Source organism: Solanum verrucosum, unplaced genomic scaffold (genome assembly GCF_900185275.1).
Source record: "Solanum verrucosum unplaced genomic scaffold, falcon-dt-bn FXZP01000214.1, whole genome shotgun sequence".
Lineage (NCBI taxonomy): Eukaryota > Viridiplantae > Streptophyta > Magnoliopsida > Solanales > Solanaceae > Solanum > Solanum verrucosum.
In genome coordinates, this window is record NW_026020059.1 from 2,529,512 (window position 1) to 2,549,455 (window position 19,944).

Sequence of the window (19,944 nt, forward strand, 5' to 3'; positions counted from 1 at the left end):
GAAAATAATCCGAAATTGATTTTGTTTTCATGCATATTTGTTTTTAATTAGATTTTTAATAGTTAATAAATTAATTTTATATAACACACAAGTAATAACAATAGGTTTTATGTTTCACGCATGCATTTATAATATATATTTTTTATGCAATTAAAATTAAACTTCAATGAATTAAAGTATAAAATATTGAGAACTTCTTAAATTATATATCAATTAAAATGAAAATAAATTGTTAATTGGTATGTTTTTTTTAAAAATACTGCAAGTATAGGTACTTTCATTACAAAATACAGTTTTATAATAATTTTTTTTTAAAAATACTGCAAGTATAGGTACTTTCATCCCAAACCCATCCTGTTTTAGGATATAGTCTTCTAGCATTGATAAGAAAAGCCTAAACTAAAAACAAATACATCACTTTCAAGTAATTAAAAATAAAATAATCTAATCCAATCAAATTTTAATAAATTTAATGAAAAGAAAAAAAGAAAGTACATCTCCTTTTAAATGGAGTAATAAATTATATACAACTGCAAATCAATAATTAGATGAGCATCAAACTGATTCAGATTAACTTCAACTGATTAAAGGTTAACAACAACTTCGAAGTAGATAATCAAACATAACAAACAAAGACCTTCACATAGTACTCTATGATTTGCACAAAAGAATTTGATAAATAAATTTTAAGAATAAACAAAACAGAGGGTATATGTATTAATTCTAATTTTTACCTTTTGAATGTTTGACAAATAATGTTTAGGTATAATTAGAGTTACTTCAATAACTCAATATTTACATATAACTTGTGTTCTTCTCGCAATCAAAAACTCACTCGACCTTTTCGTCTTGTAAAATCATCTTCAAAGAGTAAGGTATTTCTGCTTTGAATTTATCAGGAACTATCCACAATCGAATGACACAATTTCAAGTTCCAATGCATTGATTTGGATGTAATTTTTGAGATTGTGTTAAATTGCAAAGCCACTTATTGTTGAATATAGGAGAACAATGTAAAGTTATTACTGAAAATATCTATATATAGTACGTGACTTTCAAGATGCAGTGAAAAATGTAGTTAACATTTCCTTGTTTAGTGGATGGTTATTGAGAAGTTATCTTAAGGAGTTATAAAAACTGCCTTATTTGTGTTTATCTATAAAAATATATTTATTTTTTATATAAATTTAAAATACAAAATACTGATATATTTAGACTCCTTACGTAAAATATATACTCATTTATAATAAATGAGTATATTAAAAATGATAAAATTGTGAATCCAATATCTGTAAAAATATATTTATTTTTTATATAAATTTTAAATACAAAATACTGATATATTTAGACTCCTTACGTAAAAGATATACTCATTTATAATAAATGAGTATATTAAAAATGATAAAATTGTGAATCCAATTTTCCTTGATTAAATGATTTATAAAAAATGATTATTTAAAATTATATGTAGTTACGTATAAGTAAATGGGTCTAAATCTAAAATATCTAAAAGATAAAATATACTAAAAAATTGTGGTATTGTAACTACCGTACAATTACATAGGATCTACTTGTAATTATTGATATGTTTCAATATTTATTTATTATTAAACAACAACATACCCAGTGAAATCCCACTAGGTGGGGTCTGGGGAGGATAGAGTGTACGCAGACCTTGCCACTACCTCGTTGAGGTAGAGAGGCTGTTTCCGAAATATTTATTTATTATTAATTATTTAAAATTATTTAACATTTATAATTTCAAAAAATTGTGGTAATGACAAGTGTCATTTTTTCTTCTCCTTTTATATATAGATAGATTTTACACTAATTAACCCCTAATTAATTATTAAAAATCTCTAATAATTATATCTTCTTCATCACTAAATCTCACCCACTTCACCTCTCATCCCATCAGAAAAATCATGACCGGCCACATTCACTATTTATTCTTTGTTTTAAAAGTCAATTCGAATTGTGTTGCAGTACTTGCTTTTCCATATTCTTCCCTATTAAAAAACTATTGTTCAATTTGTGGTCATGTTTTTAAGGAAGATCTCTAGATTTTTTAATTGGTCATAATTCCAAAGAACAATATCAGTTTAGGCATGTTCAGGTTCTTTAAATGCTTAAGGATTGTAAATTAATTTAGTTTCTTTCTTGTATGAGAATATAGTATACAAACTACCGCCTGTAAAGATATTCAATACACCCATACTATTTGAATCTGATCATTAACCTGTACAGACTTTCTGTCAGAGAAAATTTCCGATGGAGCCTTATTATGAAGTTCTCTTTTTGTTTCATTCCTCAACAATTATCTCTCTTCCTCTCTTTTTCTTTTATTGAACAAGTAACAATTTTGATAATTTTGATATTTTAATGGGTGGGTTGTGAAGATGAAGAGAATAATTGATGGGGTGTGAAGAAGAAGAGGGTGATGTGTGAAGAAGAAGAGATACGAGGGGAAGAGAAGGAGGATTTTTTATTTTTTATTTTTTTTACTTTAATTTTTATTTTTGACACGCATTTTTTTAATTTATTTTTTATTTTCTTCCCACGTCAGTTTTAGGGGGTAAATTAATTCACTCTTAAATAGTAAAGGTGTATAATGGGTCATCATAATAATTTAAGCGTGTAACTGATTTTTCGAGAAAAGTTCTTCTAATGATTCCTAATTTTTAGCTGATAGTATAGCAAATTCATTCATTTTAAGTAAGATTTGATCAACTTTTATTTTCAAAAATTTATTTAAGCATATTGTTGATAATATATTTGAAAGCTCCCTTTTGAACAATAACTTCTTGAGAATTTATTATATGTATAACGAATATTGTAACGATCCTTTTGGTTGTTTTGAACACTAGACTCTTCCTATCATAAAAGATTCTTCCAGTAAATATTAAATCAGAAGTTTGCATTATTTGTTTATGTCACGCCCCAAACTCGAGGGGCGCAACTGGATCCTAATGTCAAAACTCAGGCGAGCCGACCTTTCCTAACCATTTGCTATTGACGCATGGCAGCCACATGCAATTAAGAAAACAAACAAGTATATCTTGGCTTAAAACTAAACCCTCGGCCTGCAAGGCCCCTGTCAACTGATCTATAAAAGAAATAGCTACTCCCAAGAGATCATATAAATAAATAGCCAACTAGCACAAAAGTCCTGATTGGGCCGTCGAGGCCACCATGATATCTATACCAAAATTGAAAGCATGTATATATCAAGACAATACATCAAACAATTCACAAGCTTCAACAAATCAACAACCTAGGCCAGTATTGCTATAACGTAGCTATACACCCTACACACTAGTCTGCAAGCCTCTAAGAGTAGTAAAGATTGGCGGGACAGGGCCCCAGCCTACCCATAAAGATATATACAACAAAAGGTAACAAACCTCCCAACTCTAGCATCTCCGGAGGAAAGGAGCTAGCCAATCAGATATAAGTCAATCCTGCTGCTAAGGAGGTCTACTAGGTCGTCTGTCGGGACTTGCATGCATGAATGCAGTGCCCCCAAGGCAATGAGGAGTCAGTACAAAATAATGTACAGAGTATGAAAGGCTATAGACTTAGTGAGCAAGTATCATAATATACCAAAAGCAATCACGTAAGGAAATCAAAATTTTAGATAAGCATGCTAACCCGCTACTGAATCTAAAATTACAAAAATGATCAAATATTAACCTAACCAAGCCCCCATAAGCTCGGCAGGTACAAACAACATACCACCTACCTAGGCCCCCATAAGCCAGAAGTGCCAAATCAATCTACATACCCCTATCGGTAGCCCCTTGTCTTTGTAAGAAGTCACATAGCCCTTTTTGGCAACGATATAGCCTCGTAGGTAGCACATAACTCTCTTAGACAACATCATAGCTCTATGGGCTACACATAGTCCTCTTTTGCATCACCATAGCCCTGTAGGCAACACATAGCCTTCTTTGGCGTCAAAATATCCTCGTAGGCAACACATAACACTCTTTGGCATCAATATAGCCCCGTGGGCAACATATATCCCTCTTTGGAAATAACATAGTCCTATTAGACAACATCATAGCCCCAATAGGCAATTCATAGCTCAACAACTAATCACAATAGCCCCAAGGGCATCAACAAACAATTAAATAGGCTAAAGGCGAGCAATTTAGCTATAAACAATATATATGAATAATCTCCAAGTCGTTCCTAACTTAGGGTCGTTCTTAACAGATTATGAGTCCCTAAAATGAGGGTTTATAACCACTCAATCAGCCAACCACTCACAATTACATCTACAAGATCACCAACGTAAACTACCTCTAAGGAAACATGTCGACGAAGGGAATAACCTTAACATACCTTTCCAATGAACGCTCGAAAGACTGTAGTTCCTTCATGAAAGTTGTTCCTTATGTCCTAAGCTTCGCAAACACTATATATACACATCTGGTACACACCTATAAACAGTTCATAATTAATCTTAAAGCGGCAGATTTGGTATATTGCCTCAACTTGTCGAAACGTCCATAGAAATTCATAAAATCAATCATAAAAGAGTCCCAAGATGATTACCTTAGTTAACCAAGTTTAAACCTTGAAGAAACACCAATAACTACAAATTTATATCTTCAAAAATCAGCTCCAAACATAGCTAAAAGAAGGGAAAAACGATTGCCACGTGTAGGGATTACGTTTCTAGGCACGGGGGCAATGTTTAATGGTAGAAATCGTCAAAAACTAACCTTCATGATGCTAGAACTCCATAGGAACCCTCTCTTAAGCTTTCTCTCTGATTTGGAACTGAAATGAAATGTTTTCATGGCTTAAAACGTTAAATAAGCCAACATACCATATTTTTGACCCGACTCGGATCAGACCCAGATTCTGCCTTGGCAGTCCCTAGTAAAACCCTCATAACCTTTTACTTTGATGTCGGTTTGATACGGGATTTTGTGCATTGCAAACTAGACTCGTATGCCTTCAATTTAATGGGTAATAAGCCTTCTAACTTTTTATATATTGGGAGAAAACATACAATACATTTGACCCAAATTTCAAGAAATCTTTAAAAAGGAACTTACGATAACTTTCGCCAACTTTTATTTTGCCACTTAACTTCAAAACTTGAGATACAACCCTAGAACACTTAAAATATGACATACCACATCATTCTTAATTTATTACCCATCCTCATTGTCTTTCCACGAAGATACGAGTTAATTTAGACGTTTTAAAAAGTCGAGGTGTTACATCCTTCCCCCTTAGAAACATTCGTCCTATAATGAAAAAAATCTGAGTCACGCGGTTAAGTCCTTAGAACTTTCAAAAATTTAGGCAGAATATCCTTTGTAAATATGACTATCCAGGAACATGAAACGCAGAAATTCTAATCTAGGCTTATAAGGGATGACATAAATAGCTAAGCACTATAGCTCCACATTAACAGTGCGAGTAAATATACAACGACAACAACAATAATAATAATAAGCAACAATATAAAAAAATCAGATTGGTATCTAACCTCACTGCACTAATATAAACTGATATACCATCACCTTGGGGGTATGAAACAAGTGAAGATATTTGGACATCATGCCATCCTCAGCCTCCCAGGTCACCTCTTCTCTATTCTTGTTTCTCCACAATACTTTAACCGAAGCCACCTCTTTGGTCCTTAATTTACAGACCAGTCAATCTAATATGGCAATTCTAGTCTCCTCGTAGGACAACTCCTTTGTGATATGAACATCCTCAACCGGGACAACCCGAGAAGGGTCTTCTATGCACTTCTGTAGCATCGATACATGGAAAACTGGATGAACAGATTCTAGCTCCGAAAGCAATTCTAACTCATAAGCCACCCATTCTACCCTCCTAAGGATCCGGTATGGCCCAATGAATATTGGACTAAGCTTGCCCTTTTTGTCAAATCTCATAACACCTTTCATAGGTGAGACTTTTAAGAATACCCAGTCATCAACACAAAACTCTAAGTCCTTTCATCACACATCTGAGTATGACTTCTGTCGGCTTTGAGCTATTAGCAACCTCTCCCGAATGAGCTTAACCTGCTCTACTGTCTGTTATACTAAGTCGGGTCCAATCAACCCTGACTCACCTACCTCAAACCACCCGATGGGGTACTTATATTTTCGCCCATACAAAGCCTCATAAGGTGCCATCCTGATGCTGGAATGATAACTATTATTGTATGCGAACTCAATAAGAGGTAAGTGGTCATCCCAACTTCCCTTGAAGTCTAGTGCACACACCCGTAACATATCCTTTAGTGTCAAAATTGTGCACTCAGTCTGGCCATCTGTCTGAGGGTGAAAGGCTGTACTAAGATTAACCTGTGTCCCTAGTCCTTTCTAGAAGGACTTCCAGAAGTTGGCGGTAAATTGTGCTCCTCTATCAGAGATAATAAATAATGGGACACCGTGTAGCCTAACAATCTCTCTAATATAGAGCCCTGCATAGTCTTTGGCTATAAAAGTAGCCCTGGCTGGTAAGAAGTGGGCTGATTTTGTTAGTCTATCAACAATTACCCAAATAGAGTCAAACTTGCGACGCGATCGAGGTAACCCTGTAATAAAATCCATATTAATTGCTTCCCACTTCCACAAAAGGAATGGCTATATCCTGAACTAGCCCATCGGGCTTTTGGTGCTCAACCTTCACCTGTTCCCAGTTAGGACACTGTGCCACAAATTCAACAACATTCTTCTTCATCCCCTGCCACCAATAGATCTCTTTAATATCATGGTACATCATCGTCGAACCAGGGTGAATAGAATAATGTGAATGATGTGCCTCCTCTATAATTTGATGTCGAAGCCCTACAACATTTGGAACACATAATTGACTGTTATATCTAAGGACTCTATCTCCTGCTATATCAAATGCTAAAGACTGCTGATCCTGAGCCTTCGTTCTGAGCTTCTCTAAGCTAGGATCCTTTTGTTGCCATGATTTTACTTCTACAATTAGAGATGATCCACTATCTTCTGCCTCTAACAATTTGAATCCCAAGCTAGCTAACTGATGAAGCTCTCGCGCTAGCTCACGCTTCGCAACACCTAAATAGGATAATACCCATAGATCTTTGACTGAGGGCATCGGCTACCACATTCGTCTTTCCTGGATGATATAAAATAACCATGTCGTAGTCTTTCAGTAACTCAAGCCATCGACGTTGTCACAGATTTAACTCTTTATGTCTAAAGATATATTGAAGACTTTTATGATCTGTGAAGATGTCAACATGAACGCCATACAAATAATGTCTCTAGATCTTCAACGCATGCACAACTGCGGCTAACTCTAAGTCGTGGGTCGGATAGTTCTTCTTATGCTTTCTCAACTGCCTTGAAGCATATAAGATAACCTTACCATGTTGCATTAGAACACATCCCAACCCAACACCAGAAGCATCACAATACACCACATAACTGATACGCTCAAATTACACCTCCCTAAAGAAGTATAAGCGATCGTTATCAAGTAAAGAACCCAACTTGTAGGTTGGGGTCGATCCCACGAGGAAAATGGTTTAGAATTTACTTTAACCAACAATTATATTCAATTAGCCAAAGTACTTCCAGAAACAAGCAATAAAAAGGGGGGATTTGTGAAACAAATTGTAAGAATTCAGTAAGTAATCACTAAACAAAAGTCAATTTCAGTTGTTATCAAGATGAGAAAATTAACTAGGGTAGACGTTTTCCCCACAAGCTCATAACACAGTAATCCTAGTAATCGCAATCCTTTCCTAGTGTGTTACATGCAAAGTGATAAGTTAGGTATCTCTAAATCCTTGATCCGGCATCTAGAAAATTTCACCCCGCATCTTGATCCAGCTGCGTGTGTATAAATTACTAACCCTTACCTTTACCTCATATTAAACATCATAATCGATGTTTGGCTTAGTTATTACTTCGCACCAATTGACACTAGCCTATTAGATAGTATCACACTAAATCTATGTTGATAATTCTTTTCTTGTTGATTACCTCCTTGATCCGGCAAGTAGCAACAAGGCGAGTTCTAACGCGTGCACTCGTTAAAAAGACTTTTAAACGAAAGAATTATTAATGCATGCAAAACACTATTCAAGAATTACTTATTTACTATTCATACTTTGTTAATCGCTCATGGTTCCCACAATCCTAGTTGTGGATTTAGTTACCCATATTAGCAAGAACACAATTCATAATATTAGATGAATAAATCATGAACTTACGTAACGAGAATAATAAACCCAAAATTTCAACTTGAATTTCAAAGCCAAAATCTTCAAAACGAATGCAGGAAATCAATAATTGCTAGGGTTGCGACTTAATCTCCAAAGTCACAAGGTAAAAATAAAATAATAATGTCGAACCCCCAAAAATGAGGTTTACATGCCCTATTTATAGAAAACAAATCCTAAATTAAAAGGGAAACAAATTAAGGAAAGTTTGTTCAGGTACGCGTCTTCAATCCACGAGACTGACTTACGGACCGTCGATGGATCTACGGTCCGTAAGTCCCTTCCGTCATCCAGGACGTAGAAAATATTTCTGCTTCCAAAAATCAGCTTCTTTGAAGCAAACGACGGACTAGCCATACGGACCGCAGATCGATCTACGGTCCGTCAATCCCCTCCGTAGCTCCATACTTAGAATCTTCAAAAATCAGGTACTAGAACCTTCGCAGTATCACTCTACGGATAAACAGTACGGTCCGTAGATCAATCTACGGACCGTCAATGGACACCGTGGTTCCACACTTGGTTAGATTTCCCTGATTTGTCCTCAATACCATGTCTGCTGATCTACGGTCATCACCTATGGACCGTGAATGGACCTACGGTCCGTAGATCACCTCCATGAATGCCCTGTTTCTGCATTTCTTTCAGCTGACTAGTACTTCCGCGCTTGAACATCTTTCCTGCAAAACATGATAAAAACACATAAAAACCAATATAAAAAGGCCCTAGACACACACAACTTGTAAGTGAAATGTATTAGAAATACCGTAAACTCACGGTATATCAATAACCTTCCCCTCTGGCAATGCTAGAACTGGTGCTGATGTCATCCTGTCCTTCAACTCCTGTAAACAATGCTCGCAAGCCTCAGTCCACTGGAACTTAGCTGCTTTTTGAGTCAGCTTTGTTAATGGGGCTGAAAGTGAAGAAAACCCCTCTACAAACCTTCTGTAGTACCCTGCTAACCCTAAGAAACTACGAACCTCAGTCGGAGTCGTGGGTCTGGGCCAAGTCTTTATGGCCTCAATCTTTTGTGTATTAACCGCAATTCCTGCATCTGATACAATATGGCCTAAGAAAGCTACAGATTCCAACCAGAATTCACACTTAGAAAACTTTGCATAAAGTTCTCGGTCTCGAAGAACCTGAAGGACTGCTCGTAGATGATTTGCACGCTCAGCTTTTGAACGTGAATACACCAAAATATCATCAATAAATACAATCACAAACAAGTCTAGATACAGCCTGAATATACTATTCATCAGGTCCATGAACACTGCTATGGCATTAGTTAATCCAAAAGACATTACCGAGAACTCAAAGTGTCCAGATCTGGTTCTAAAAGCTGTCTTTGGAACGTCTTTCTCCCGAACTCGTATCTGGTGGTACCCTGATCTTAAATCAATCTTTGAGAAGCACTTAGCACCTTGTAACTGATCAAACAAGTCATCGATCCTCGGAAGGGGATATTTATTCTTTATAGTCGCCTTATTCAGCTGTCGGTATCGATACATATTCTTAGTGAGCCATCTTTCTTCCTTACGAATAACACTGGCGCCCCCCATGGTGAAGCACTAGGCCTAATAAATCCTTTATCCAGCAAGTCTTTCAGTTGATTCTTCAACTCCTTTAGCTCAGCATGAGCCATTCTATAAGGAGGGATAAATATGGGTTGTGTACCTGGTAACATATCGATAGTAAAATCAATTTCCCATTCTGGAGGGATCTGGAAATACATTTTGAAACTTATTAACTATCGGAATAGACTGAAGAGTCGGTGGTTCTGCATCTATATCATGAACGCAACCAATATGATAAATGCAACCCCTAGTAATCATCCTCCTCGCCTTAAGATAGGAAATAAACATACCTTTCGATGTTGCTGTATCGCCTTTCCATTCCCGAACTGCCTCTTCTGGAAAGTGGAATCTAATAATCTTTGTCCAACACTGAACTTTAGCATAACAAGACGCTAACTAGTCCATACCCATAATGACGTCAAAATTGACCATCTCTAACTCTACGAGATCGACAAAAGTCTGACGGTCGATAATTTCTATCGTGCAACCTCGATAGACTCTCCTGGCAACAATAGACTCACCAACTGGTGTAGATAAATAAAGGGTCGATCTAATGACTCTACTACTATACATAACTTACCTGCAATAAATGGAGTAACATTAAAAAGAGTAGATCGAGGATCTATCAAGGCATAAACACAATGGGAGCAAACAATCAATGCACCTGTCACAACATTTGGTGATGACTCTGAGTCCTGTCGGCCGGCTAGTGAATATGTACGGTTCTGTCCACTACAAGAACTAGATGCTCCCTCTCTACCTCTGCCTCTACCTCTACCTGCTGAAGTTTGGGGGTCCACGCCCTGTAGACTGTGCTGATGTAGAGGAACCTACTACTGACCTGGTCGACTGAGCTATACTACCCTGACCTATGGTCGGGAAGTTTCTCCACCCATGCCCCTCCTGTCCACAAGAATAACAACCTGTGGAACCCTGTTTGCACCTCCCGAAATGCATCCTACCACAAGTTGCGCAATGCGGCAGGGTTGTCCTAGCCTGGCCTGAACCTCTTTGCTGCTGAGAGCCTGATGCTTGTGAATCCTCACCTGGTCCTGACTGTCCCTGACGATCAAATCTACTACCCTGGAACTATTGTGGTGGAGGTCTAGGTGGCCTAATAGAATATCGAGTTCTCAGACCACCCTGAAAATCTCCCTGTGAACCAGCGGGCCTAGCCCTCTTCTGTCTTTCTCTCTCGACCCTCTCATTCGTATACTGTAAATATCAGCGATTCTCTATGCCTTGTGCAAATGCCTGAATTCGCGAGATATTCATATTATCATTTAGTGCAGCGGTAGAATAAGCATCGATATAGTCTAAGCGAGCCCTCCCATAAATCTGCGTACCCTATCATGCATCGTATCAACAAATGCTGGTGCATATCTATCCAATGAATCAAATCTCAGCCCGTACTCTCGAACACTCATGCAGCCCTATTGGAGGTTTAGAAATTGGTCCACCCGGCTATCCCTAATCTTTCGAGGCAAATAGTGATCTATAAAAGCTTCTCTAAAGCTATCCCATGTGGGTAGAGATGCATATTTTCCACTAGATCTCTCCCAACTCTCGTACCACAACACTGCAACATTGCGCAATCGAAATGCTGCTAACTCAAATGACTCAGTCGCTGAGGCATGCATGACTCTAAAGATCCTATGAAACTGATCAACAAAGTGCTGAGGGTCCTCCCTACGATTTGTCCCTGTAAACTGTGGAGGATTCAAGGCAAGAAATTCACGAACTCTCGAACTTCCGGGCCCTTCAGAAGGTCCGGCAACATCTAGCGTATCTGGCTGGCACTGTGCAACTACTAACTGTGCTAATATACATACTGCACTCTTGAAATCCTCATCAGATATAATAAGAGAAACTTGAGGTGGTATTGCTGGTGGAGCCGAAAGTCCTGTAGCCCTCGGAGGCTCCTGAAGCGGTGGAGAAGTTATAGGGGGCTGAGAAGATATCTCCCCCTGGGTCTCACAATGGGCTACCTTCACACGTGGTACCTTGTTGGTACCCTCACTTGTAGTTGTATCTAGCCCCTGGCTAGCTGTGGTCTGTCTAGTGTCAACCATTTCTATCTGCATACAAGTATCAATTATAAGCCAGAAACCTCAACCCTTAAGACACCGCTCTATTGCACGAGGTGAGCAAAGGAAAAATAGTCATTCTAACATACCCGGTAGCTTCTTGCTTATCGAATGTGCTGCACAACACATTTATAAACAAGTCTCTACTAGACATGACTTGCAGACTCCCTAGGATATGACGTTGCTCTGATACCAAGTTTATCACGCCCAAAACTCGAGGGGCACAACTGGCTCCTAATGTAAAAACTCAGCCCTGAGCTGACCCTTCTGAACCATTTGCTACTGGCGTATGGCAGCCACACGCAATCAAGGAAACAAACAAGTATATCTCGGCTTAAAACTAATCCCTCGACCGGTAAGGCCCCTGTGAACTGATCTATAAAAGAAACAACTACTCCTAGAAGATCATATAAATAAATAGACAACTAGCACAGAAGTCCTGATTGGGCCATCGAGGCCACCATGATATCTATACCAAAACTGAAAGCATGTATGTATCAAGACAATACATCAAACAACTCACAATCTTCAGCAAAGCAACAACCTAGGCCAGTATGGCTATAACGTAGCTATACACCCCACACACTAGTTTGCATTCCTCTAAGAGTAGTAAAGATTGGCCGGACAAGGCCCCAGCCTACCCATAAAGATATATACAACAAAAGGTAACAAACCTCCCAACTTTGGCAACTCTGGAGGAAAGGGGCTAGCCAATCGGATATAAGTCAATCCTGCTGCTGAGGAGGTCTACTGGGTCGTCTGTCGGGACCTGCATACATAAATGCAGTTCCCCCAAGGCAATGGGGCGTCAATACAAAATAATGTACAGAGTATGAAAGGCTATAGACTTAGTGAGCAAGTATCATAATATACCAAAATCAATCACGTAAAGAAATCAAAATTTTAGATAAACATTCTAACCTGCTACCGAAACTAAAAATACAAAAATGATCAAACATCAACTTAACCAAGCCCCCATAAGCTCGGTAGGTACAAACAACATACCACCTACTTAGGTCCCCATAAGCCATAAGGTGCCAAATCAATCTACATACCCCTATCGGTAGCCCCTTGTCTTTGTAAGAAGTCACATAGCCCTTTTTGGCAACGATATAGCCCCGTAGGCAGCACATAGCCCTCTTAGGCAACATCATAGCTCTATGGGCTGCACATAGCCCTCTTTTGCATCAACATACCCCTGTAGGCAACACGTAGCCTTCTTTGGCGTCAAAATATCCCCGTAGGCAACACAAAATACTCTTTGGCATCAATATAGCTCCGTGGGTAACACATATCCCTCTTTGGAAATAACATAGTCCTATTAGACAACATCATAGCCCCCACAGGCAATTCATAGCTCAACAACTAATCACAATAACCCCAAGGGTGTCAACAAACAATTGAATAGGCTAAAGGCGAGCAATTTAGCTATAAACAATATATATGAATAATCTCCAAGTCGTTCCTAACTTAGGGTCGTTCTTAACATATTATGAGTCCCTAAAATGAGGGTTTATAACCACTCAATCAGCCAACCATTCACAATTACATCTACAAGATCACCAACGTAAACTACCTCTGAGGAAACAAGTTGACGAAGGGAATAACCTTAACATACCTTTCCAATGAACGCTCGAAAGACTGTAGTTCCTTCATGAAAGTTGTTTCTTATGTCCTAAGCTTCACAGACACTATATATACACAAATGGTACGCACCTATAAACAGTTCATAATTAATCTTAAATCAACATATTTGCCATATTGCCCCAACTTGTCAAAACGTCCGTAGAAATTCATAAAAATAATCATAAAAGAGTCCCGAGATGATTACCTTAGTTAACCAAGTTTAAACCTTGAAGAAACACCAATAATTACAAATTTATATCTTCAAAAATCAGCTCCAAACACAGCTAAAAGAAGGGAAAAACGATTGCCACATGTAGGGATTACGTTTCTAGTCACGGGGGTAATGTTTAATGATAGAAATCGTCAAAAACTAACCTTCATGATGCTAGAACTCCACATGAACCCTCTCTTAAGCTTTTTCTGTGATTTGGAATTGAAATGAAATGTTTTCATGGCTGAAAATGTTAAATAAGCCGACATACCATATTTTTGACCCGACCTGGATCCGACTTGGATTCTACCCCGACAGTCCCTAGTAAAACCCTCACAACATTTTACTCTGATGTCGATTTGATACGGGGTTTTGTGCGTTGCAAACTAGACTTGTAGGCCTTCAATTTAATGGGTAATAGGCTTTCTAACTCTTTATATATTGGGAGAAAACATCTAATACATTTGACCCAAATTTCAGAGAAATCTTTAAAAAGGAACTTACGATAACTTTTACTAACTTCTATTTTGCCTCTTACTTAACTTCAAAACTTGAGATACAACCCTTGAACACTTAAAATATGACATACCACATCATTCTTAATTTATTACCCACCCTCATTGTCTTTTCACGAAGATACGGGTTAATTTAGACGTTTTAAAAAGTCGGGGTGTTATAGTTTAACTACCGTTATTTTATTTAATTGATAAATATTTATTAAATAATTGTTTTTAATTAATAATTAATGAGTCAAGTCTGAAATTTAGTTAATAGTTAATACCTTATGCTACTTGGCCCATATGTAAAACTAAATTAAATTATTTGGAGTTTAATATTTCAGTCATAACTCAAGAGGAAAACATAAAAGGGGAAACTTGCGGCTCTACGAAAGAATTCGTTGTTGAAAAAAGAGGAAAGCAAACGAACAACATGAGAATGAGGTAAATTAACCAGGGGCGGACCCATATTGAAGACTCTGGGTGCTCGTGCACGCATTAATCTCATATCGAACTATATAAATTTATATGATGGAACATGGTAGGGTCATAGCTTATTATTCCATGCAACTTATCATGGTTCACTAAAAGAATTATCTGGTTCGTGATCTAGAATTAGCAGGAGTAGTGTTTGCCTTGAAGATCTGGAGACACTATCTTCATGGCGTTCATGTGTATGTGTTTATAGACTATAAAAAGACTTCAGAATGTGTTTAACCAGAAGGACTTGAATCTTCACAAGAGGAGATGGTTTGAGTTATTGAATTATATGACATGAGTGTTCTGTACTATCCAGGTGAAGACAATGTATTAGTAGATTCTCTCAAATGGTTGTCTATGAACACTATCGTTCATGTTGAGAAGGAGAAAAAAAGAGCTAGTTTATGATATTAAGAGACAAGATCATTTGGGAGTTCCTGTGGTGGATTCAGCAAATAGTGTAGTTATTGTTCACAATGTTTCTAAATTATCAGTATTCATACTTGGAAGTGGGAGTATTTTCATAAGGACTCAATCATAGGTTTTCCTCACACGCGTCAATAACATGATTCGATATGGGTGGTTGTAGATAGAATAACAAAGTCAGCACATTTCTTGCCAGTTAAGACTTGTTATTCAGATGAGATGTTGCTAGACTTTACATTCATGATTTAATAAAGTTGCACAAAATTCCCTTATCCATCATCTCAGATAGAGGTACTCAGTTTACCTCACAATTTTGGAAGCATTTTAGAGAGGCCTAGGAACTCAAGTTAAGCTTAGCAGGATATGTTTATAGCTTGTATTTGTGACTTTAAAGGTAATTGAGATGATCACTTACCTCTGATTGAGTCTGCTTATAGTAATTGTTACCACTCAAGTATTTAGATGGCCCCATTTGAAACATTTTATGGTAGAGGGTGTAGATCTTCAATAGCCTGGTTTGAGGTTGATGAAATGGTTTTGATACAACCTTAATCAGTTCATGAGTCCATAGAGAAAGTTCAACTTACTAGAGAAAGGTTGAGAACGACTCAGAGTAGACATAAATTATATACATATATGAGGAGAATAGAATTTGAATTTTCTACTGATGATTGAGTATATATCTTTAAAATTGCGTCCATGAAAGGGATGATGATGTGTGGTAAGAAAGGAAAGTTCAGTCCCTATTATATAGTCCTTACTAGATTGTGAGGCACTTTGGTTAAGTGGTCTATGAGCTAGATTTACCTGTAGAATTGGTATCAGTGCATTTAGTGTTTCATGTGTACTTATTGAAGAAGTGCATTGGTGATCCGACTACATTTGTGCGTTTAGAGAGTGTTGTTGTAAAAGATAGTCTCTCTTAGAATGAGGTCACAATTGAGATTCTTGACCGTCAGGTTTTAAGTTAAGGAATGATGAAGTCGCTTTAGTAAAAGTCCTTTGGAGGAATCAGTTAGTTGAAGGAGGTACTTGGAGGCAAAAGCAAACATGATGCCCAAGTACTCTACCTCTTTCCTTCCAGTTAAGTTCTAGTGTGAAGTAATAGTTCCTCCATAGTACTCCTTTCTGATTCATGTCTTTCAGTTATTCTCGTGTTTAGTTGTATGCATATATATTCTTGAAATCTGACTATTTTTCATGTTTCAGTTCGAAGTCAGTCACTACATCAATTTTTTCGTATTTATTTCCAATCTTGGTATTGCAAAAATTTTCCTACTCTTTTCAGCTTATTTAAACTCCATTCGATGATGAATGTTCCCGAGGGAGAGATACTGTAACACCCAGATGCTTCAAGTTCATATCAGCTCATGAAAATTCAAAGTTTTTAAACAATGTTGGGTTTATACAAACATTATCTACGGGTCATAAAAGAAATCACTGAGCATAGATGGGATCTGTACATCAAATTCAGAAACCAATAATTTCAGCCTATGCTTTATGATTCTGGTCTACGGGTCATAAATTCTTTTATGGATCGTAGATTGAGCTCACGAACCAAGTCCTAAAACTTAGAATTTTCCTTAGTTTTATGAACCGTGTTTATGGCCCATAGTTGGATATACAGACCGTAATTATGACCCGTAAATTAAAGTTCAGAAACTTTAAACTTAGGACTGATTTCTACGAGAGGTATCCTCGACCCATAGAATCATCCACGGAACATACATGTTCTCGTGAAAGCTGCCGATGCTAGATTTGCTTCAGGGTTTCTTTGGTCTATTTTTACTCTTTTATCTATATTTTATGTCGTTTTAGCCTATCCAAAGTGTGATTAATGAGAATTTAGTCGACCAAATCCTCCTCATTCACTCCTAACACTTAAAATTCAACATCATTACGCTCTAGCTTCCTCTCAAGCAAGAATTAGGGTTCTTCACCTTCAAGCTCCAATTCAAGCTTCAAGCTATTGTTTACTTTCCAGGTATGTTGGATTTCATCAATGGGCATTCTTTCACTCATTGAGTCCCAAAGAAAACTAGCTTTACAATCTATGATTTCTATAGCAACTAGGGTTTTATGAAAATCATGATTCTTTATTTCTCTCAGTCTTTCTCTCGAATAGTTTAAATTATGTGTTTCCATCTATTAAATTAGTATTGCATATGGTAATTTCATGAAAACCCTAGTGTATATATAATGCACATCTCAGTTATCAGTTTTCAAAATTTAAGATGCTTTCATATAAAGTATATCTTAGATATTATTAGTTCTTGTCATATTGCATGAGTTGCTCAGTTGTTATCAGTTTATCAGTATACTTCAATTTGTAGTCAAAATTCTTCATCATTTAATTAGTATATTTTTGTTCAGAGTCTTACTTAGAACTGAGCAAACCTAAGGATAAAAGCTCATCCATCAGTTAAATACTGACACCTTTAGTAGCAATTCTTAAATCCTAGAACTACATACATTGTCGGATTATAATGGCCACTTGTTAGACTAGGATTGAATCTTTGGTCTTTCATAGAAATTAACTTAGTTGTACCACATTAGCTCAGATTAGCCCTTATACTCTAACAAAGTATAATGGGCCCTCTAAATGGGGATTATACATCAAACTCCATGTGAGCTCATATGGTTATATGTCGGTTATTATTAGTTTCCACAGTTCACTCTTAGTTATTGCTTGACCATGTATTCCGTTACTTTAGTTCAATATTTTTCAGTTGCATTTTGTTCTTACTTGGTCATTACAATAGTTCATGTTATTAGGTATAACATTTCCAATTTAGCATCTCCTGTTATTATGTTTATCATGCATATCCTGCATACTAAGTACATTCAAAATATTAACCGCATACTCTTGCATTGCATTGTTTTCTAATATATGGTTAGAAGCTCAGTACTAAATCTATAGTTAGGACGACTTCAGACCAGCTTAGTAGTATTTATTGGTGAGTCCTCATAGTTAGGACGACTTCAAACCAACTTAGTAGTATTTATTGGCGAGTCCTCATCTTTTGAGGATAACCTTTATATTTCATTCAGTTTATATTATTTCAGTTTTCACATAGCTTTAGTTAGCTAGGGGTTTGTCCTAGAAACTCATCTTAGTAGAGGCTTTAAAATAGTCACATTCGTTTCAACTTATGTTTATTATGATATTTGTTTATTTGATATTTGAGTTTTAATAGATTATTTCATATTCAGTTTCCGCATCAGTACATCAATTACTATTTATGTAACACCTCGGATCTGAAAATGAAGAAAAATCCTAGTTTTCAGAAAACTGGTGCCAGTACCGACGGAACCACCCATAGACCGTAGGTGGGACCACAGACCGTAGGTGGGGTTTTGTCGTTAAGGCCCAAATCCTTATAGTCTCTGATCTCACCAACGATCGACTAGTACGGTCCGTGGTTGGACCTACGGACCATAGGTCTGACCGTTGGTGAAGGTCAGCAGCCAGTTAGAGGGAAATTATTGATTGGGTAAACTTCAAATGGCTATCACTCTTAGCATAAAGGGAATTTGGTGGCCCATGACCTATTATATGATAGATAATTGAATCCTCTTTCCAAAGCCTCTGAGTTTACTAAACTCCCATCTCCGAGGAAAAAGTTATGCTCATTTTTGTGAAGCGCAGTCGGGCAGACTTGACCTACGACCCAAACCTACGGACCGTAGGTCCCATTGTGGGTGGCTTCTGACAGCTTTTAAGTTAGGGGTCTTTTGGTCTCTTTCCTATGCGTTGTACCCCTAAACTATGTCGTTTAAACCCTAAACTACGTGGTTTTTGTCAGTTTTAGCCTAGAAACATAACTAGAACTTACCTAAGTCAGATCATTCATCAAAACTTAGAAAAATTAGAACGCTAAGAGGAGAAAGAAGTCAAGAACCCTAATTCAAGAACACATCAAGATTCCATCAGTTCCATCCCCGAAATCGAAAGATTTCTCCGTGAAATTCGTCACCAGGTATGTGAGATTTCACTAGTGGGTTCCTTTCACCCATTGGGTCCCTAGAATTCAGTCAGGTTCTTGATTCCTTATTATTAACTAGACCTAGGGTTTCTAGAACTTCAGCAGATTATCATGAATTAGTTATTTAAATGTTCCAAATCAGATTATCATGTTATTACTTGGTTTCTTGCATGAATTTCAAAACCCTAGCTATGTTGTTCTTTAGTTCTTGAATTACACATGCTAGGTCAGATATTTCAGCACTTTAGATGTACATGCCTTAGTCTTGAATGTGTCATTATCAGTATATTAATGTGCATTCACAGTTTGCATGTCAGTTCTGAGCTATCTAGTATTTTACAGAAATTCAGTAATAATGTGTTAATTACATAATCTATTGGGAGTAGCATAATACCGAGTTGGACTAGGGTTAGACACCCATATAGTCCCAGAACTACGAGCCACGTAGGTTGTAAGTCCCCTCTGTGGGCATCATTTAGTGATCACGCTAGTCATCCCTCTATGCCTGTGGCAGGGTATATTCGGTCTTTTCGATGGGGTGTATACATCGAACTCCACATTTAGCTCATGTGGTCTTATTGTCGGTTATTAGTAGCTCCCACAGTTCAGTCAGACTCTATTGCATTGACCACATTTCAGTACAGTTAGTATTCAGTCTCAGCATGTTATAAATTTGGTCATTGCATCCAGTTAGTTCAACATTCAGTATATATATCATGTTCAAATTATATCCTTGCTTAATTGCTTGTTAAGTTATATGTTTATTTCAGCTTTACTCTACCCTACATGCTCAGTACCTTTCAAGTATTGAT